The 23,508-nt window shown below is 34.6% G+C and overlaps 1 pseudogene across 1 annotated transcript in view; it reads right to left on the bottom strand.

Moving 5' to 3' along the window:
• Positions 1 to 4,778: 4,778 nt before the first annotated feature.
• The window catches only part of LOC143249634 (peroxidase-like), a 54,731-nt pseudogene continuing 36,001 nt past the window's right edge, over positions 4,779 to 23,508 (bottom strand). Inside the window, exons 5-16 of the transcript XR_013027880.1 lie at positions 23,178 to 23,395; positions 20,853 to 21,026; positions 19,195 to 19,362; positions 18,636 to 18,737; positions 16,973 to 17,095; positions 16,154 to 16,395; positions 13,151 to 13,283; positions 12,440 to 12,567; positions 12,143 to 12,345; positions 11,160 to 11,328; positions 9,018 to 9,126; positions 4,779 to 7,782 (exon numbers count right to left, since the gene is read on the bottom strand). The product of XR_013027880.1 is annotated as a peroxidase-like (transcript). The remainder of the gene's footprint in view (positions 7,783 to 9,017; positions 9,127 to 11,159; positions 11,329 to 12,142; positions 12,346 to 12,439; positions 12,568 to 13,150; positions 13,284 to 16,153; positions 16,396 to 16,972; positions 17,096 to 18,635; positions 18,738 to 19,194; positions 19,363 to 20,852; positions 21,027 to 23,177; positions 23,396 to 23,508) is intronic.

Genomic DNA, 23,508 nt, shown 5'->3' with positions numbered 1-23,508 from the left:
GTCCATGGAATCATTGGAAACTCCAAAACGTATGATATTTCAAACAGAGAAGGCTCACCAGTACATTCTTTCATTATGATTTTACCTTAGATACAAGTTCAGTCCGAAGACTAACTACACCTTGCTACGAAGCTCTTTCGTCTCACCGCCAACGTTGCACGCGCAGTCTGCATCTTGCACATCATAACATGCTTTATACTGGGAATTGTTAAGAATATACGCAGGAAGCTGTGTATTTTGGAAATATTTCAGTCTCCACGATTTAAAATATTCTAACGCAATCAAATAAAACATTGGATGTTTCAGTCTTACATTTCTAGAGGACATGACACAGTTTATGATTTACTCTCCACAGATGATTGCACCTTACTCACTTTAACTGAAACATTATTGACAAACACGTGAAATATGGAACGAATCTTGACATAACTTTCATCACTGTACACAGTTTACCATTTGCTGAATGTTCGATGTCAGAACTGAAACATTCTGGGATTTACATTAATGAAACTGCAAACAACAAGCACACTGTTTCATTTTAAAGTAATTTATAGTCGAGTAATCTAAGTTAACTTCATTATTAGTGGTCTTATCATTCTGATAAACTGTCATATCTTTATTCAAACCTATACACTTTACACGAACTTATAAGTGTCATTCATGTAAACAAAACCTCCAAAACTTATATATAACCTCACGTATACGGCTTTGTACATGTTTATAATTTCCACACATTTTCATATACACTAGGAGACTTTTAGACAGATCACTTCACGCTTGAGAACAGTTACCGCGGTAACCTGCACGACTACTATTCTCTTCCCATTGGAAATAGTTGATTGTTAAATGTGCTGCCATCTGTGAGTGGTGAAGCTCAACAGTGCTATACATTTCATCACCAGAATTAAGCGCAGATAGCTTAAGTGCAGCTATGCGCGAAATTCAAAACAAACCAAACCAGAATTAATATTCATCCTGTTGCTACCTTTAGCACTGACACTCCTTCAAATCAACTTCGACTACATATAATAGTCAGCGAAATTACAGTTTACACATCAAAATAATATACCGTGAACAATACAATAAACAATAGACTAAGCAAGTGATTAGTGTGTGGAATTAACAAGAGCTAGTGAATACTTTAATAACAAATAACTATTTTGTCAGCTTGTGTGTTTTGTCCCTTGTTATTTAAACGAAAACAAGCAAAATATTAAATAAAAACAAGTCCCAGCTAGATTAAAATAGTAAAATTTATATTTGCTAAGACTGTGAAATCCAACTTTGAACTTGCATTTTCTACAACTAACACATTTTACATTAAATATATTCAAAGTAAAAGATGAATAAGTTCGTTCACTCATCGATAAAAAGCGAGATACACCCGAGAGCTGTAAGTTCATCCTCTAAATTAAATGGAGGTTATAAAAATTCAAATTTACTTCCCTGTTCTACAGTACTGAGCAAAAGTGTTAGGGCAAGAGAATATTTTGTCATTCTTTCCTATAATTTCAACACTGTGGTAATCATTCTTTAGAATGTTCATATACTTGTTCCAAGGATATATCATAAGGGTTCTGCTTGAATGAACACACTGATCAAATGTAGGATCTGAAATAACTGTCATGGTACCACATACAGTGTTTTAACAAAAATATATATAAAGAAGCTAACATATGGTACCAGTATATGCTAGGAGAAATCAATTTATTAGACACTCCACAGATAAACCTTGATAAAAACAGTATCCTAACACTTTTCTAAGTATTGTACCATAAATCAATCTCACTGCAGGTTTTAAGCACAAGCTCCACCATCTCTATAAAGTGGCTGGAACGTTACAGAGGCCAAATGACATGAACTGAAACTCGAAAAAAAAAAGCACATCTCAAGTGATACAGAGTGATCTTGTCATCCACTTGACTTGTAAATACCTGAAACTCAGCTTGTTCACGGCAAGGGAAAGTTGAGCTATTCACTTGTGCGACTCTTTGAATTAAAAAAAAAGAAAAAGAGAAACATTGAAAGATATATATATCAACTAAAAGTATAAATAACACATGGTACCGTCCTGAACCATACAGTCAACCTTGCGTCTAAAAGAGTTGAATAAAACTCTAAAACAGTTTATTACATTTAAAATAATCAACGTAGTCGGAAACAGTTAACATTACATTTAGAATAGTTTACTAGATGTAAGACAGTTAAAATTGTGTATGAATTCTTAAGGTTACCTCTAAAGCACTTTAATAAGTCGAATATAGTTGAGTTACGTCTTTAAGTTTGAATGTTTTATCTAAAACATTTCGCTTCTTCTGAAAGCGGTAAAGTTACATATAACTGTTTTTCTTCATGATGATCGTTGCTAACCTATAATTGTACATGACGTTTTTATAATATACACATAAATATATAAAACGTCTTAAAAATGACAAACACTAATTAAAGTACCACGTGACGCTCGAACACCACCCCCAACATGAAATAGAATATTTTGAAATACAGTAACCAGTTGATGAGGTTAATATAAACGTGTTTTTGTTTCAATTCGTATTTTCGGAAGAGTTTGTTTTTTGAATTTCGCGCAAAGCTACTCGAGGGCTATCTGCGCTAGCCGTCCCTAATTTAGCAGTGAAAGACTAGAGAGAAGGCAGCTAGTCATCACCATCCACCGCCAACTCTTGGGCTACTCTTTTACCAACCAATAGTTGGATTGACAATAATATTATAACGCCCCTCGGCTGAAAGGGCGAGCATGTTTGGTGCGACCGGGATTCGAACCCGAAACCCTCATATTACGAGTCGAACGCCTTAACCCACCTGGCCATGCCGGACCGGAATTTTCGGAAGAAAAAAAGCAAAAGCGTCGTATTTGTATACGTTCCTGTGTGTTTAATATAGAGAAGGCACGTTCATTTATATTCAGACGGTAAAGACGAAATGTATGCACTTTCTAAAGACTCATTAAAAGGCAGTTTTACTAAAAATCTGACTCTTAATATATTCATTAATATCTCACTGTTTTCATTTGAAAAATTGCACATGTAATGTTTTCCATTTTGTTATAGTATCAGTGATTGTTACGATCAACATTAGAACTACTGGCATCTGTCGAGAGACATTGTAACCACCCTTGAATATTACAACTTACGTAACTGGAAGAAGACATCCATTATAGAGTTGCGCATATTATTTTATTTTGTCTTTATCACCTTACTAGCGTAATCTTTTTTCTTATCACAATACGTGGCCCGGCATGGTCAGGTGGGTTAAGGCGTTTTTCTCGTAATCTGAGGGTCGCGGGTTCGAATTCCGGTCGCACCAAACATGCTCGCCCTTTCAGCCGTAGGGGCGTTATAATACGACTGTCAATCCCACTATTCGTTGGTAAAAGAGTAGCCCAAGAGTTGGTGATGGGTGGTGATGACTAGCTGCCTTACCTGAACTAGTCTTACACTGCTTAATTAGGGACGGCTAGCGCAGATAGCCTTCGTGTAGCTTTGCGCGAAATTCAAAACAAAAACCAATAATTCCTCTCTTCCTTCATGTCTACATGTCCAGTTAGCATATTATAAGGTGCCCGGAAAGTCTCAAACGATTGGTGATTTTCAACCTTTATTAATTTCAGATCGTGACTGATTACGGAATGTTAAAACATGAGAAGGTTCAGTTAATCGTGCTCTTAATTCAAGAGTTCGTTTTTGAATTTCTCGCAAAGCCACACCAGTTGTTCGTTAAGGCACACGCTGTTTATGGCATGAAAACCACGTAGATATTTAGTTCGCTAGAAAATTACATACTTTCACATACATTTTTCAAGACTTTAAATTTTTATCGAATGTCAATAGTTTTGTAATTTTGAACAAAACCTCCAACCAGTTCGTTAAATTTTTTATTTAGTTTAATAAGAAAGGTTGTATCGTGATGTTTGACTGTCGGGATTTTATTTTTGTTATATAGCCATATTTATTTGTAAGAAGCCCCTTCCCCTGCTAGTACAAAGGTAAGTCTAAGGATTTATAAAGCTAAAATCAGGGGTTCGATTCCCCTCGGTAGACTCAGCAGATATACCGATGTGGCTTTGCTATAAGAAAAAACACAACGCTCTTTCTAAGAAACAATGTAGCATATGGCTACGAATGTCTTTGTAAATAAATATGAGAACGAATGGGATTCGAAACGCTGTCAATCAACAAGCTTAAATAAAGACTTAATTTTTCTTCAAGTTATTCTCTTCCCTCTTCAGTTCTTGTTGCATGGTCAGATGGTGAGGCGCATGACTCGCAATCTGAAGGCTGTGGGCTCGAATCCCCGTCCCAGCAAATAAGTTAGTCCTTTCAGCCGTAGAGGCGTTAAAATTTGACGTTCAATCCCACTATTCGTTGGTAAAAGAATAGCCCAAGAGTTAGCAGTGGGTGATGATGACTAACTGCCTTCCTCCCTAGTCTTACACTGCTAAATTAAGAAAGGATAGTGCAGATAGTCCTCTTGTAGCTTTGCGGAAAATTCAAAACAAACAAACAATCTTATTACTTCAGATAATGTTGATTGGCTAAGAGATGCAAAATGTCACTACACTGTTATCTTTCCGTGAATTTTACACATTTTAACACTGTAAAAATTGTTTTATTCTAAACAAGCCTTATGTTCCAATGCTTACTATATTTCATTTGTTTTCTTCAAAGTTGTTTTTGTACAGGACGACATAACCTTTATTTCATTCTTTCTTTTTCTTTATAATTCACTAAAATTAACCGCAACCTTATTACATATTTTTCCCAAATAAACACTTTATTCACAACTTAAGAAACAAATAAACAAACAACTGGAAATAGTAACACTTTATCAGAGGGTAATTAATCAACGTTTGTACATCAATATCAATAAATCATTTTTAAAGGTTTTTCTGGGCTTAACCTCCTCACGCATGATTGAATAAAACTAATGAAGCTCTTTTACAGAAAAAAAACACAGTAATGTACCTAGAAAAATTTGACAGTATGTGGTGCTGTCAATGCAATACTGTTTCTGTCAAGGCCTCTAGCTTTAAAGACACTGTTTTATATATTTGTTTGTTTGTTTTTAAATAACAAATTCACAAGACCAAAATTAGAGGCAAAAATAAATAATAGAAAAGTAAACCCGACCACCGACCAACTCCATCAGTATTTATATATCAAACCAAGGTGTCACCGAGTCACCAAAAACCAAAGCTAAACTAACATTTTAATGCCAAAGTTCCCATTGTTACTTGTGTTTTAGTCAAAATAAATAAAATAATTTCAGAGAAATTTAAATGGCAGTTTTGTTTCACTTCACCAGAACACACCTGTTCATATACCCAAGGTTTGAACTTGGTGAAATATAAGAGCAAATTTACACAGCACTGAAAACATTTTTTAGTAATGGTAAGATGTTAACTTGAGGTGAGGTATAGGGATTACAAACATTTGTTTTAACATAATACTACTTTCGTTGACTAAACATTTTTTTATTATTCTCATTTTTCTGTGTAACGTATGCACGAAACAAATAAAAGGTTTATAAACAAATCTCAAAGGAAAACTTCTAAAAATAACATCTAATACATCTAAAACCTAAAAATGAAAAAAAGAAACTATTTACAAGATAATGAATATGGTTGTAAAAAAACAGCATTTAACGTGTTCTGGAAGTAACATGAGCACGTGACCGTAGAAAGAACGAGCTCGCCAGGAGGTATAAGAAAAAGTAACTGAATAGTTTTCTATAATCCAAAATAACCCAAGTTTCGTGAAAAGCTGCTAAAAACACTTGAAAGCTCAGAATGTTTTCAATGTATTGTGAATATGCCCTCAAAGAGTCGTGAAAATAATAGCTTTTTTCTTCAGTAAACAAAACTGCTCATTTAAAAACATTTACAATTAACTGTCAATATTTTACTTCTCAAATTACAAAATTATAAACACCTTGCGTAGCGCGTAAAAAAATAATAGAGAGCTAATTTATTATTGCTATCAGTCAATAGGGTATTCCGTAAAATTTTCAGGCATTTTGACTGCTATATGTAGCCATGGGGGAAGGGGGGGGGTCGACCAATCACCTGAACATTCTTCTAATTTTCGAAATGAATATTTGAATTTCATTTACGTCATTTAAATTAATTGTGCATAAAAAAAGACCAGATCTTTTTTCTTGGAAAAGACCCCTCTCCCATCCTCTTTTGTTTATTAAAAGGATCACACATATAAAGCTTCTGACGGACATTGGTTTATTGTGGTTTCTTCTTCGAAAATTAAACATCTTATTATAGAAGAAACTGCTTTAGAGTCCAGTGTTTCTTGGGAGGATATTACGTGTTGATAGCTACATTTTTAAAATGGGGGGGGGGGGGTATAACCTTACTTCATTATACCGTTTCAGTTTGGCTTTCAAAAACACCTAGTTTACATCCAGTAAATACACTAATAATACTCATTTTATGTGAAGTTTTATGTTCTAGTCTAATAGCCCCGCTCAGTTTCAATTTTTCACAAAATGCCTTTTTTTTTGTTTTTACTTTTAGTGATTTTGAGATTTTTTATTTGAAAACTGACAATCGAAGCTTTAATGGTGAACATATTTAAATTAAGTTCTAGTGCATCGTTAACGATGTGAGAACATGTACAAGTAAGTAAAAAAATTAAACACCTGTATTTAAGGCAGTACCACAGCATGCTCCATGATAGCTTGTTACTTGGAATTATCATATATTTTTATCTAAACTGGTCTACTTATACTAAGTAACTGAATCAAGCTGTTTTGTTCTAAACAAGTTTTACGCATGAAAAATACCTTATTTGTACATATATTAGAATGTAATTGAATAATTCTATAACGCACAGACGTAACTCAAAATGAAGTAGAAATCAAACAATATATTAGGTGGTGGAAACTTCAGAACTAGTATAATAGCTCTTTTTTTTATATATATGTGTATATTGATTTAACTGAGGGTACAAATGTAGGCTGCCTTCAAATTATGTTGTTTGCCCAATTATTAAAATACAGAAGTTTAACCTATGGTGTATTACAAGTACCACAGTTTGAGACATTGCGTTTTATAGCGGTCAGTCACTACAGGTCCCAGAATGTTTATTAACCGTTAGTTTTTCAGCATTAGATGGTACTTGCATAAGGTAATAATTTCAAGTAGTCGCAATAATTCTTATTAAATTAGAAATATTAATTCATTTATATTTAATCTTTCCATTTTGCCAGTGAAGACGTTTCGATTCTAAAGTTGGTTAAAAAGAAGATTGAAGTATAAGAAACGAAACGTCATCAGTCACCTAATACGAAGAATATTCCTCAAAATGTAATTTTGTGAATAAACACTCGTATATAAATGTATAATTACAAAGCTCATGTTTTAAAAGTCTGTTTTAAAGCATAATGTTGTATTTAACCAATGAATAAGAAATGTCATTGACGTAAACTCAAACTAGTAATATGTTTAATCACTTTACTGAAAACTGTACTTTTATCTTAATCCAAAAATTATTTTATTTATTATTAAAAGGGTTATATTTATTGAGTATTTCTTGTTTTCCACCATTCACTGACTAAATAAATGCTTTGCTTCTCTCTTGGTTATTATAAAATATTCATATCTGTACAAACATTGTTAGTCTGGGTTATAATTAACCTCCCTTGTTTGAGAAATGTATCTACTTCTTGAAAGAATAACCTCCGTGTACTGGATCTTCTTGCCAGAAGCGGAGATCAATTGATGGGATATCCTCACAGAGCATGCGTGGATTACTAAAAAATAACGTGTTTTAATAAATTTCGTTATTGTAAAATTAAGTCAATAACACTTTAAACAATAGAAAATCTCAAAGGTCAACAGTGTTAATGAAACATTTGAATAGAATTACGGTAATATATGTAAGCACATTATTATGATTTACATGGGGTGGGCAAAAAAAAGTATCCCCCCCTGAAAATGTTCTTGATTTGTTGTATATTTTATTAGATAACACAAAAATATGTATAACTATATGGTTTTAGAATGAACTCGAAGAGATCTGTTCAAATATGATCTGAAATCCTAATTTTGACACTGGCTTTTGTAAGTACCTGAACTTTTCATAATGTTAGTTGCATTTTCTCATAAAAAGTGTTGCGTACCTGCTGTACTTTCTTAGATCTTTTTATTGCATTTAGGCTACAAAATGATCAAATTTCTCTGCAATTGCGGAGTAGCTGAAATATATATCTTAGAAACAAGAGAATTGATGTTATGGAATGACCAGTTCAATCACCTGATATCAATCAGATTGAAAATGTATGGGCTGAGTTAAACCTATTAATAAAAGATTGCACGCCAAACACAGAAGATTAACTTTTTAAAGTACTCAAAGAAGAACGCCAGTCAATCGCTCAGGAATACCTGCACCAAGTCATTGAAAGCATGTCACATCGATGTGAAGCAGTACTGAAATCCAAGGGAACGTCGACTACATATTAAGTTGTGAAACTGGTTTGTGTTATTTGTAGTTTAATTTTTACGTTCGATTATTGCAGAGAAACTTGTCTAATTATGTTGTTGGTTAAGGGGAATAAAAAGATCTAATAAACTATAGCAGGTGCACAACTCTTTTTATGAGAAAATGTAACTAAAGTCATGAGAAATTCAGGTATTTACAAAATCCAGTGTTGAATAGATCTCGTAGATTGCATTCCAAAATATATATATTTTTACATATTCTTGTGTTACCTAATGAAAGATATAGCAAATTAACAACATTTTCATGGGTGGCCACTTTTTTTTTGTCTACCCACTGTATATACAGTAAATATCGCATACAAACTGAACACTCACAGTCCATATCTTACGTATATAAAAAAATCCATAGTAAATGTAATTCTTGAATATACACGTTATTTTGCCATTTTAAGATGACAATTGCAAATAATTTTTTTATAGAAATGACAATTGAAACCAAATTCAGAATAATAATTACACTTAGAAAAAATTTAAAAAAATTACTTACTAAATTGGATGAGCGAGCCTCATGACGTAGAGCTGGATGGTAGGCATATCATCAGCATTCTCACAGAAAATTCTAGCCTGGTAAGATTTTCTAATTTCTTGAAGTTGTTCTGCAATGAATACCGTTTAAGTTTCTTTTATTTCAGTAGAATAATATGTTAGTCTCGTATTCAAATTGGTTAAAATTGTGTTAATATATAATTTTAATTGTAACACCGTGATAATATTGAGTAATAAGCCTCTACGTAGAGGCTCGGCATAGCCAGGTGGTTAGAGTGCTTGACTTATAATCCGAGCGTCGTGGTTCAAATCCCCATCTCACTAAACATGGCATCCTTTTAGCCATGGGGGCGTTATCATGTGATGATTAATCCCACTATTCGTTGGTAAATGAGTAGCTCAAGAGTTTGCAGTGAGTGATAATGACTAGTTGCTTTCCCTATAGTCTTACACTGCTAACTTAGGTACAGTTAGTGGGAATAGCCCTCGTGAAGCTTTGCGCGACAATTCACAAGAAATCAACTCTAGGATGATTAATTAACCAAAAGCTACAGTTATAAGCAACAGCAGCGTTCATAGATCCAGTAAAATCAATGACAGAGAATCTTACCCAAAAGGCGAGAAACAGTCATTTTGACTGTTTAAATTTCTAGCGTACACTTTTATTCTTATCTCGTTGATATAAATTGAAGGGTGAAACAAAGTTAACTACGCTGGATAATAATTTCGTTACTGTAACCAATTGATAACTGCAGTTCTGAGTTAGAAATGTTCTCAACCGCCCGTACGACCCTCGGTTGGAAGCTAGAGATTCCAGTTAATCTGACGTGTCCACCTTGGCTTTTGTACAAACACACAACTTCGATAGTCGATGGGTTTGGTTTTGATTTGAATTTCGCGCAAAACTAGATGAGAGCTATCTGCACTAGCCGTTACTAATTTATCAGTCATAAACTTGAGGAAGGGCACCTGGTCAACACTATTCACCATCAACTCTTGGGTTACCAACGAATACTTGAATGGAATACGGTTGAAAGGGAAAGCATGTTCAGTGACGAGATGTGGAACCCGCTACTCTCAGGTTAACAGTGGAATACGCTAACCACTAGGCTATGCCATGTCATCTTTCGAGAAAAAAGTGCAGAAACATAATCAAATACTGCGTTAAAAAGAACAACAACTAACGAACCTATGTAAATAGTTCTATGATGTTCGCATTTTATTATTACCTAACGCAATACATCCCAATTATAATAAAACCTTTTCCTCTCTAATTACTCCAAAAATAATGACACTTTAATTTAACAAATCAAGGATCTAAAGATCTAAAGGCCTGGCATGGCCAAGCGTGTTAAGGCGTGCGACTCGTAATCTGAGGGTCGCGGGTTCGCATCCCCTTCGCGCCAAACATGCTCGCTCTTTTAGCAACAAATAGTGGGATTGACCGCACATTATAACGCCCCCACGGCTAAGACTAGAGAGAAGGCAGCTAGTCTTACACTGCTAAATTAGGGACGGCTAGCACAGATAGCCCTCGAGTAGCTTTGTGCGAAATACAAAAAACAAACAAAAATCTAAAAAACAAAAAAATATATATATTGTAATAAAACACAAATACTACACAAAGGTTTTCCAGGAATATTCTCCCTTACTTGAGTATAAATTATAGAAGCAGTGATCTTAGAAATATTAATTTGTTTTTCTTATAACACTTTTATTACACACTATTTATTATTAAAGTATGAAAGCAACAATAATCTTCCAAGATGTCACTTTCGTAACTTGTACAATTTCGATTAGGCCTAAATTTGTTCGTCATCTTAATTTTAAAAACAACACTATGAGTCTGTTTACTTTTACAAACAGCCAATTACCATCCTCACCTTTTCATTTCTCACGAGGATTCTTGAAGTTTTAATCTGGTGATGCGAGCAAACACTTTTACTTCTACAATTAAGGAATTTTTCCCAAGAATCCCCTGAAATACTTCGCGAGCCGCTGGCATAGAGTAACTATCACCAGGTAGGACACTGACATAGTTTAGATAATACAACTAATATATATATATATTATTTATATGACTAAGATTACATGATTTGACAAACGCTTTGAAAAATAGTTGTATTGTACAAATGTATGTTACCTGGAGTAAAGGCAGATGGGAAATCAGAATTTTCGTACCAAAAACGATCTCCATTTTAAGATTTACAAATTGACGAGCGATGATGCAGGCGAAGGTTGGGCCAATTAAACCTCCCGATACGTGGCGCTCTGAAATTCCACCACTCCAGAGATCAATATCGTCTGGGTGTCTAGAAAAGAAGAAAATAGTGTTTTATATTTTTCCTAAAATCACACTTGCCAAGGTCGGCTTTAGTGGGGCGAAAATTTCACTCTGACAAACCAGTTTGTGTTCCCTAACTGTTTCAAAACTCAGAAGAAACAAGTCGTGTGAGTCAAAAGTGTGTGTTTTATTACCTTTTCTGAAAATCCTTATCACTGTGTGGAGGTCCTCACAAAAGTTCTACTGCAGCTCCCCAAGATAGATAAGCTGGAGCCGAGCTTAATACCTACTGTTATCATGTGGAGGGCAAACTGTGAGGGGCCGAGCACGCCCAGTAGTTAGTATGTCGAACTGAAATTCTGTGGTTCGCGTCACATTACCACAAAAGAAAAGGCGCCATCTGCATATTGTCGTTACTATTTTCGAACTGATTACAAGTCAACAGTAATCACTCTCTAATCTTATCAGACCGAATAGTGAGATTTGGCCCTCACTCTTATAATGTTATCAAGGACTCAAAATGCAAAGCGCGTTTTTGCGGAAACGTAACTCGAACCGTAAATATTTGGAATCACAGTCCACTAAGATTACATCGGGACCTCTGTGAATTCAATTTTTACAGGTTATATTATTAATAAAAATTCTAAAACTGAGGTTAGCAAAATGTTATATACATGAAATATGACAGATAATGAAAATATTTTGGTGTTATAGATCAAGAAAAGGCGTAAATACACACGTAGTGAAAAAAAGAGAGTTTTAAGCTTATTCTGAAGTATTGTGTAATTCATGAAAACTTGTAATTCTACATAAAATCCAATTATTCAGAGTCGCAGACTTACTTATATAGCTGAGAGAACTTGTAGGCAGTTCCGTTATTCATTACAGGCTCCAGTTCCTCAAAAGTTTTGGCTCGTCCCAAACCGCACCATTCCCGAAAGAAGTTATAACCTGGTAGTCCAATCTCACGCCCTCTCATCAGGTTGAAGGTCACTAAGTCCATTCCGAAGGGCATAGGTGGTTCTTGGAACAAGTGGTTGGTTACCTAGATATTAGAATATACAGGCTCAGATATTTAAACACTTTTGTTTCGGTATTATAAGTAATTGCTCTCTCGAAGTTAACAAAGATCACCCTACCTCTTGGGTTATGAAAGGGTCGTAGGTCTGAGCGGGAGTGTTGATAAGACCACCAATGAGTTCATCAATCTTGCCAGGTTCGTAGAGAATATAAGGTTGACGTAGGAGGGTACGAAGGGGATCCTCCCCTGGTAAACGAATGTAATTCTCTATCAGAATACTTAGACCGAAATTAACAATCATCCTGGATAATCGACACTACTAATTGACTATTTATAAGAATTAAAATGTATTTTTTTCATCAGTTAGGTGCACTCGCTGTTAATGATATTTCGGCCATAAACCCAATAATATCTCACGAGGTTCGGCGAACTAAGTAGATTTAGATTAGTCTTAAATACAAAATATGAGTTAACAATGCAAATCAAACTTTATAATAAAAGTATGATGATGTGGGACAAATAAAATAAAGTAAATACATTCCATATAATAACCAATAATTGATGAAAGGAACAATACGTAATAAAAACAGCATACCTTACTAAAAAAAATACAAACACTAGTCTGATTTGGTGCAAAGCGATAAAAACACTAGTTATTATATGAAGAATCAATTATATTTACTCCGAATTCCAGTAAGTAATGCTTTAATTAAACCAGTTTAACACCTTGTATAGTTAAATGTTTTTTACACATTTCGTACTATAATTTCAGCTAATAATTCACCAGTACGAAATAAAGTTTAGGGATAGAAAAAGCACCAGTTCTTACCCACAAATTCGTGGAACTTGTTATATCTTCGCACCATACCCTGAATGAAGGTGTGTCCAAACCGAAAAGCGGCTGATTGGAAACAACTAGACATTCCCATGTGTATATTGGGGTCATAACCGTTCCAATAACCCTAGATGTTAATAATAAGCAATGGATATAACGAACAACACACATAGGGAAGACATTTTTTACACCAGAGTTTTTAATCGATTAAATTGATGACAACAAAGTTTCTTATAATTATTGCTAAAACCTGATACAATATTCAAGTAAGTAACAGGAATGACTTTCAAACAGATATATGTACACTTACGTTTGGACAGAAAAAGCGAGTTTACAGAATAGTGAAACGGATACAGGCACATACCATCACCCTTAACGTGCGAAGAACCACTTCAGGTTTCCTTTCGATGTGTGACGAATTTAATTAAGAGTATTCGTAGAAAAGTTACTGAAGGTATAGGATTGTAACAAAAATCGAACACAAAAAATAAATTTAAAACGAAACTAAATTGGGTGATCTACGCTAGCGTACGGCAAGACTTGTTAACAGTTGAGTCAACTTATGAACATACACACGTACTGATGTTTTGTGTTACATTCGAATATTCATCAGCAGTACAATAAATTTGTTTGTTTGTTTTGGAATTTCGCACAAAGCTACTCGAGGGCTATCTGTGCTAGCCGTCCCTAATTTAGCAGTGTAAGACTAGAGGGAAGGCAGCTAGTCATCACCACCCACCGCCAACTCTTGGGCTACTCTTTTACCAACGAATAGTGGGATTGATCGTCACATTATAACGCCCCCACGGCTGGGAGGGCGAGCACGTTTGGCGCGATGCGGGCGCGAACCCGCGACCCTCGGATTACGAGTTGCACGCCTTACGCGCTAGGCCATGCCAGGCCCCAGTACAATAAAGGTAAATAAACAAAAGCAACTATTGAAATTCAATCAATCTTTCAAGAAATATCCTGATGTATTCTTTTGAATCAGATATGAGGTTTTTGAAGCCATATTTTCCCTTGAAGCATGTTTGATTAATATGAAACACTGCCAACAAAGAAGAGAAAAAATTGATAAAATATCTACGCTAATTTTATAAAATCGTGGAATTCGAGATTTTTAACTCGAAAACTCTCATGTGTGGAAGATATCGGATGTTTTTCACATAAAGTATTGAACGCTGGGTGATTTGTGGCGATTTCATTACATAAATTATACAACAGACCAACAGCGACATAAGTATTTCGAAAAGCAAAATGAAAATCCTATAGATACAGCTAAATGAATAAATATTATCTTTGTGAAAACATTAGATCTGTAAATTCAATGAAAAAACAACAACTTTTATTTGAATGTCTCCATATCTGATTAAAAATTACGTATGTATATACATATATAGATAAGTAGGATGTCAGGTTATAGGCGCCAAATTATACTTTTTCCAATTTGAGTCTTGTATTTCGCGCAAAGCTACACGAGGGTTATCTGCGCTAGCCGTCCATAATTTAGCAGTGTAAGATTAGAGGGAAGGCAGCTAGTCATCATCACCCACCGCCAACTCTTGGGCGACTCTTTTACCAACGAATAGTGGGATTGATCGTCACATTATAACACACTCGCGGCTGAAAGGACGAGCATGTTTGGTGCGATGGAGATTCGAATCCGCGACCATCAGATTACGAGTCAAGTGTCTTAACCCACCTGGCCATGCCGGGCCTACCGATTAGAGTCAAATCTTGATCGTACAATTCTTGGACACTTTGTGACATGAGAATAATTAATATGTAATCATATGGATAGGTAAGGCAGCTTTTTTAAGGTCCAATATACATCCAGATTTAACGTTTTGGGCATTCCTGCAATTCTATATCACTGAATACAGCTTACAATAATAAAACAAATAAGATATGTATTATACCTTTTGCGGGGACTGGGCCCCGCAATCTCACGCACACGGTCTCTAGGAATCAGAATTTATTTAAAACTTTTCTGTATTCCGATTTTAGTCCCAACCGAAAATTTTAACTGTAACTTAATGAATATTTCTGGCAAGTTATCTTAAGACACAAATCCACGTAAAAAGCCCTAGCAATTGGATGATTCTTTGATCAAAAAATAGCCAGATGGTTAAGGCACTTGACTCATAATCCGAGGGTCGTGGGTTCGAATCCCTATCGAATACCAAACATGCTCGCTCTTTCAGCCGTGGGGGCCTTATAATGTGATGGATAATCCCGCTATTCGTTGGTTAAAGAGTAACCCAAGAGTTGGCGGTATGTGGTGATGACTAGCTGCCTTCCTTCTAGTCTTAAATTGGTAAATTAGGGACAGCTAGGGCAGATAGCCCTTGTGTAGCTTTGCGCGAAATTCAAACCAAACGAAATCAAGAAATACTAGTGACCACCTATTTTTCACAGTTGTGCGAGAACTATGAAGTTATTATGTAAATCTAACTAATATTATGTACAAATAGAACACCACCAACCCCGGTGGCACAGCGGTATATCTGCGGATTCACACCATTATAAACCAGGTTTCGTTACCCGTGGTGGGCAAAGCATAGATAGTCACTTTTGTAGCTTTGTGCTTAATTCTAAACAAACAAACATAACAATAATTGTACAGTGTGTAGATTGTTTTTGGTGTTTTATTTCGTTAACAATTGATCAACTCTCGAAACAGTTATTTTAATCCAGTAGCCGATCATTGGCTAAGTAATAAATCTGAGGACTCACACTTCTTCTATACTTGTTGTGGACACAGCACAGACAGCTCATTGTGCCCCCGTGAGATAGTGGTAAATTTAAGGATTTTCAACGCCAAAAAAACCGAGGTTCGACTTCCCGCGATAGATACAGCAGATAGCATAATGTGGCTTTGTTTTAAAACATACAGACTGATCGAGTAATATATTGCTAAGCTGTTTACGAATATATTGGACTAATTAGTTTGCATTTGATAATTATTTGAATATTTAATAATAACAAAATTTTTACGTGAGTTTTCACGGTCAAGTTGTAACGAGCTACCATCTCTTCACCGAGAATCATGGGTAAAAACTCGGTATAAGTAATGTGCTGCACAGAAGCCGCTATGATGTGACGTGTTTCGTGGTAAATCCTCTCGTCGTTCCAGTGCGGGTTTAGTCGGGAAAGTTCGGTAGCTATTCGGTTGTGGTCGCGGACATACATTGTGTGGATTACAGTCAAATGAATCTGTTCATTGACCCGCTCATCACCTTTCAACAATAAGAGAAAAAACACAAAATTGTTGTTTATTTAAAATTGCACTTTTCTATACGGAATTATGAAGTTGTGTTTTTATATTATCTGTGAACATTTGAAGCTTTTTTCATAATTTCTCTTCTCCTGATAGGGTTACTTTCTAGCTACTTTCCAAATTTTAGTTTTAAAATAGTTGTTTTTCCCAGTTGTAATGATATTACGCATTTTGAACTGACGTTTAAAAAAACTAATAAACTCAAGTTATTCCTATAGTTACATTTTAAATGTCAAGCGCATGTGTCATTATCTTATAGCATAATTTATTTTTTATTAAAAGAAAGCATGTTTAAATATATCGAACATACATACTGAAACAAAAATCCCAAAATTGATAATGTAACCTCATTTATATAATTGCTTTGAAAAACACAATCTAGAATATTTTTTAGGCTTCTGTCATGAATCTTAATAAAACGGAACAGAAAGCTTCACACTGATGTGTGATAGTTAGATATTTATTTCTCTCATGTATTAATTTAGAAGTATTAATCCAAATATTTTGTTTACTTATTATTATTTTCTGCCACCTACCGGCATTGAAACAGTACAAGTGACGTGGCCTGGCAGTACAGTCTTTCTCAGGAGTAGAAGACAAAGGAGGCAGCAATGGTTTCAGTCCGTAGTCACGAAAATAATCAGTGACTCGCATGAGCCCTAAAAAAAGTCATTTCTATCAGAAGTAGTAAAAATAATCTCAGTGTTTGAAATTTGATTTTAATTTTTTGTTGTTACTTTATAACACGTCTTATTACAATGAGAGTATAAGGAAAACTTATTGTAATAAAATATTGTATTATATCTCTGTATTGGTGCAGCCTTTTTTGTTTCGTGAAGATAAAACGATTTAAAAACAATCTCGCTGTAGGTTTTAGACGTTAACGTAACTTACACTTGCTAGTAAGATACTGAATTTTCAAATGAAACTCTTAACTCTTTCCTTCGGAAATGAGCCACCATGTGTATAAAAGGTCAAACTGGCTTTCCGGTGTTTGTAATGCAGAAATAATAGAAAAATTGTCGGATTTTGCTGTTAACCTTTTCATGTTTGTATATTGTTTATAATCCTTATCTTATTGTTGTTGTTGCTACTGTTTTACAGTGACATTCTGAAGTTGTTGTTTTTCTACCGACTGTTAAATGAAATTGTATTTAAACTTAGTTAATGATGTGGGATTCTCAAGTCCATTGATTTTCTTTAGGTGTAAATGGATAGGATTCACGGAATAACTGGAGGTTCGATAATGAAATGTACCACTGAGTAAATCTATGTTATCTGACTTTCACTGAGTTGTGAGAGTCTGAACACAATATAATAGAGAGTGGAAATCTTTATTCGGTATTCAAACACAAACAGAGTGAGTGTATTTACTTATGAGGAATCTTTACTGGAATTGAGAGCTTTGGGTTTAAGTAGATTTCCAAAATCTAGAATATGCTCAAGAAATAGAAAAAAAAACATCATTGCAACCTAAGTCACTGTTGGCCATTCCCAACATAAGAAAATAAGAGAGGTCATGACTTTAAGGTATCACATGACCCACCAGTGGAAAATATTGTGTCTAGTTTTGCATAGTACGATCAATTTTATAGAACTATTTTTAACGAGAATGTTGCAGCAGGAGAGTGACCCTAAACAATAGATAGCAAAGGCAAAAGAAATTTAGCCACTTCCGTAATCAAAGTTCTATAGCTGTAAACACTTACATGTAAGAAAATTTTGAAAGTTTTTAATCTGAACTCTATGTATAAAACATCCCTGCATACTATAACAACTCTCTGTTGACTTTTATTTCACCTACTAATTTCTTCCACACGTCATAATCCTCTAGTTAGACCTTCAACCACTGACTTCCTTAGTATTGGATTTATTCATCATCTTCACTTGCAGTCAAACACACATTATATTCACTAAGTGCCATATCCCAACTACCCTTTTCTAGACAGCATTTTTAAAGACCTCAGAGAATTCTGGTTGGCTATCTAAATATCCATACCTTTTTTAATGTGTTTGAGATCTCTGGTCAGAAGGTTTACGATATTTTTGTTTAAATTATTATAACAAATACCTCATAATAATTTTTAAAGACACAATTACACCACTAAAGAGACCTTTGGTAGTTTTTTTTTTAATTTTCTCCCAGTAGCAAGTCAGAAACCTTTTATAAGTTTTTATTTATTTATTTGTTAGGCTTACCTCCTTTACCAAGTCGAAGTTCTCTGGCAAGTTTTTCTGTTGAACCATACAGAAAATTAGCATCCAGTGTCTGGGTCAGTAGGTTAATATGTACTCTTGGACCTACAAAAGCCCAAGATGTCAGATATATTAAAATAGGTTAAATACTTCCCCACCCACACACGTAAATAAAACGAAAATAATACAGCTTTTTGGAATGTAACTATTGTATTAGAGAATTATTGGATTCTTGAAAACGTATACATCATATTGTTCAGTACAAACTAGGTTTAGAAATGTTTGGTACTCAACTATTCTTAAACTTATGCATCAGTGTTTTACGTTTGTTACAACGTGATAAAGGTTTGAGCAAACATGTACTTGATATATATATATATGGAATACTTCTAAAGCTGGTCATTTTTTGTCAAAGAGAGAATTAACTATAGAAGAGAAGTCTCAGCTGTATCAAGGTATTGTGAAAATCCTATTCATCAGTATCCACTAAGAGTTTATTGTTATCTTTTTTACTTTTATCAACAATATATATGTATTAAGAAACAGATCAATCATCACCTACCAAGAGCACAACCAGGTCTATGGCCAGCAAGAACGCGTTTAAACTCCATACATGTCTGTCCGTAGCGAGAATAAAAAGGGTCATCAGGAGGAATATCAATGGTCATGCAGTTAGGGTGCTGTTGTTCTTTAGGAATTCCACAACAGATGAAATCCAGGTCGTTTTCATCTGAAGAAAACAATAAAAATGTCTGAACGTTTCACTATACTAGCTACATTAATATACATCTTGATCTTTGACCTACATTTATCAAAGGTTAATCAGTTGTTTCTTTGGAATACTTAACCTTTGTAACTAGTTTGAATGCATTTGTTTGAATCAACTAGGAGACATATTTAATTGATTTGGCATTATTTCATATTTTAAACTGGACTAGTTTAACTATCTTATTTAGTCTGTATTTGTTATCTTTCTAAAACGATCAGGAAAATATATCTCTAGCATCAACTCTGTTGTCTGTATGTATTCGTAGTGTCGTTTAGGAACTACTTCATTATTATTTCGGTATACTAGTATGAAAATCATGTCATAACGACTGTGAACTAATGGCTTCTTATTGAAAGAAAAGCTGGAATTCAAGTAACATACGAAAAATTGAAAAATTAATGAGCGCGCACCTTCTACTCTTAAATTGAATTGAATTTTGTATATATTCAGCCGACCAGGAATGGTGCAGTGGTTAACGTATTTGGACTTTAAATCCAAAGGTTTATGGTTCAGGTTTCTTGCCACAACGAAGCTTTGGATATTTTGGGGCCGTAAGTACACTATAAGAGTGCTGGTCAAATCCATTTATTGAAGCACAAAAGAATAGCTTAAGATTTGGCGGTGGATGCTATATTCTAACAGACTTTTCTCTACGTTGTCAGTTCCAAACAAGGGACAATTATGGGTAGATAACCCTCATGTAGCTTTGCACAAAAATTCTTAGAAAGAAACAGACTTATTCAGCATGTTAAAAACATATCCCTCTTAATCTAATTTGATTTTTAGAATTGTGTTTAAAATAACTTCCACTTTTAGTGATATTTAAACAATATAAAAAAATCATTATTTATATTACCTGGGCTTTAACTATTTACAACCTATTATAAAGCTCATTTAAATAACTAATAATAAACCAACCACAATTTAGTTCAGAAATTTAACGTGGATTTTAAATTCCATATTTACTCACGATTTTTCTCACAATTGTTACTTTATAAGTAACAATCATAATCACTAAAACAAAATTTAAAATTACGTTCTATGTAAAACACTTCGGTCTGGCATGGCTTAGTGGTTAGGACACTCAACTTACAATCTGCGAATCATAGGTTTGAATCCCTGTCACAGAACATGCTCGCCCTTTCAGCCGTAAGGGCTTTATAATAAGACGGTCAATGCCTTCTTTGGTGAAAGAATAGTCCAAGAGTTGGCGGTGGCCTTCCCACTAATCTATCACTGTTAAATTAATTAAAGAAGTCTAGCATACATAGATCTTAAATAGCTTTGCGCGAAATTCAAAACAAATCAAACAGAATACACCTGATATTTTCTACGTTCATTACTTTATTTATATTTCAATAAAAATCTCCACCACCGCATTGCCAAAACGTCTTACGTAAAAATTATTTTCAAACTATAAGATAAAAAACTGTAGGTGTTTTCGGACTTACCTCTAGGTGGGGCTGCAAGAGTCATATCATGGTCAATAAACTGTCCCCATGACATGACCAGAATGGAAAGGTCGTTAGAGGGACGATCAAAGTCTGGATGGACGTAAGCACTCACTATCCTTGGTGAAGGAAGAGGACTTCCATCAACAACAGAAACACGAGGCGCAGAAATCCCTGTATACGAGAGTACAAACACATTATTTAACTACTTTTTTGAAGTTGTCGTTCTTTAGGTAATTTGGTAGTGACTATTTAATGGTAATACGAATTTGATTCTTAAGCTGCACTAAAAGTTTTATGCGCCTATCTAGACACAGTTTCATTAAACTGTGTATTTAAATACGCTATTTCGATTAACTTAGTATAACTTTAATCTTGAATCAATTAGATCTACGAAGCTTAAACAAACATTTTTATGGCCCGGCATGGTCAGGTGGTGAAGGCACTCAACTTGTAATCCCCGTCACACTAAACATGCTCGCCCTTTCAGCCGTGGAGGCGTTATAATGTTACGGTCAATCACACTATTCATTGGCGAAAGAGTAGCTCAAGAGTTGGCGGTGGGTAGTGATGACTAGCTTCCTTCCCTCTAGTCTACACTGCTAAATTAGGGACGGCTAACGCAGATAGCCCTCGTGTAGCTTTGCGCGAAAATTCAAACAAACATTTTTAGGAACTGTAACAATGTTTGTAGAATATACACGGATGCTAACACAAATTGAAGATACATAGCTTTATTCTATTTTGAAAGTAGTTTGGTAAGTATTATTGTCGAATAAGTATTCTTTTACACCTTTACAACGGCGCTTTATATAAATTTTTTAAGGAAATGAGGTTTATTTTGGAAAGCATGGCATATACACACACAATGATTGTTTACTTTATACACAAATGAGGCAAACATATTAAATGCTTGTTTATGAAAAAGAGATAGAAAATTTATTGCCCTAGATGACTGTTTAAGTCATAAGAAATGTAGTCATGTTGTACAGTTATTTAGCAATTTAATGGCCAAGGACAAGGAACTGTAAGACTTTCAAAAGGGCATAGTAGAGGATACTCGATTAGCAGGAATTTTGTTACTAAAGAGATTTATGTGACCAGCTATTAAAACTTACGTGCTACCAGTCTATAAAAGTTCTTAACTGAGATAGAAAATATCTCCTACCAGGAAAATTATGACTGGCATTCGTAGATGAAAATTTTAGGAAAATAGACGATAGGACAGATATTTTAAGTACAAATGACTTTGTTCCAAATATTGATCTCACCAAACATTACCGCAATTCAGCAATCGTGATCAACGTGCAACAATACCACACTAAAAACATTACAACCAATACCACATGGAATCAGCATATCTATTCTCATCCTAAATGCAAGCAGGAAAATACGTCATCTAAAATAGTTAAAACATAAAGTGTTGACTACACATGAATATTAGTGTTTAAAATAATTTGATCAATTTCTGCACATCTTTTCTTTTCCCTATTGTCAGTAGAGAAATTGAACAAGAATCAGTCGTCCTTGTTTCAGCTATTCTCACAGTGAAAGTGTGTTTTGGTATGGAGAATATGCTCATGAATCCAATGAATATTTTCACATCTTTTACTTAAAATTGTTAGAAAAACACAATGGGAAAGTTATAATCTTCCCTAAGCATCAAAATTACTAGATCTCAGTCGAAGTGGCCAGTTTGTGGATAAATGTGATGAATGTCCTTCGTGTCCCATTTTTCCCTCTATACTTTCGTATGATCAATCTGCGAGGAAGTAATACATTTTCAACCGATTTGTGGAATCTTTTCCATGCTAAATCCAATTAGTTATTGTGAGAAATATGTGATTCACCAGGTGGTTTAAAAATGGTGACAAAAATGTTGTCCAAACAGATATTTATAAAGAGTGGTAAAAAAGTGACTATAAGTGGATAGTTATAAATGGTGACGAAATTGTAGTCCGCCGAACATTTACAAAGTACGAAAAAATGTAGTTCAAAATGGATATTCAATGTTCGTGAAAAATGTTTAAATACTCACTTATGATATAATGTATTCTTTGTTATGTAATAAGGCCTATTGAATAACATAAGCCGTACAGTTTGTAATAATTACTAAAGCTTTCAACAATGTTATTCTCAAACCAGACTATTTAAAATTAGAATTGATATCAAATTATTGGTGACCTCAGAGAGTTTGATGAATTAGTTCACTGTTTAATTTTCAGAAACCAGAGTACTAGAATAGTAGGGATGGTTGAGTATGCTTCAAATAATAAATAAATTAACAAAATGAGTTAACTACGCGTTAATTGCGATAACCCTTACCATCATTGTAGACGGCAGGAAGTTGCCTGACAAAAGGGGTGTGGGTGGATCCCCAGCTTGTGTGTTGCATATTGTTACACACTCCCGTATAGGTTCGGTACCTTTCCATAGTGCACGGCACAGGCTTCATGTGGGCGGGACATACTTCCCAGATATCTGTGCGAGAAGTGTCGATCATTGGCAGACCGTGAGAAATCTCATCAGAAGAAAGTTGGAACCTAAAAAGGAAATAGTAAATACAAATAATTTGTTTATTTGTTTCTTTTCAGAACAAAGCCACCTCAAAAAACACGCTAGTGTAACGTGAGGCCAATACAATCTGCTGCAGGAC

The sequence above is a fragment of the Tachypleus tridentatus genome, chromosome 4 (assembly GCF_004210375.1).
Source record: "Tachypleus tridentatus isolate NWPU-2018 chromosome 4, ASM421037v1, whole genome shotgun sequence".
Classification (NCBI taxonomy): domain Eukaryota; kingdom Metazoa; phylum Arthropoda; class Merostomata; order Xiphosura; family Limulidae; genus Tachypleus; species Tachypleus tridentatus.
Note: the sequence above shows the minus strand (reverse complement) of the source record. Positions and strands in the feature narration are given on the sequence as shown.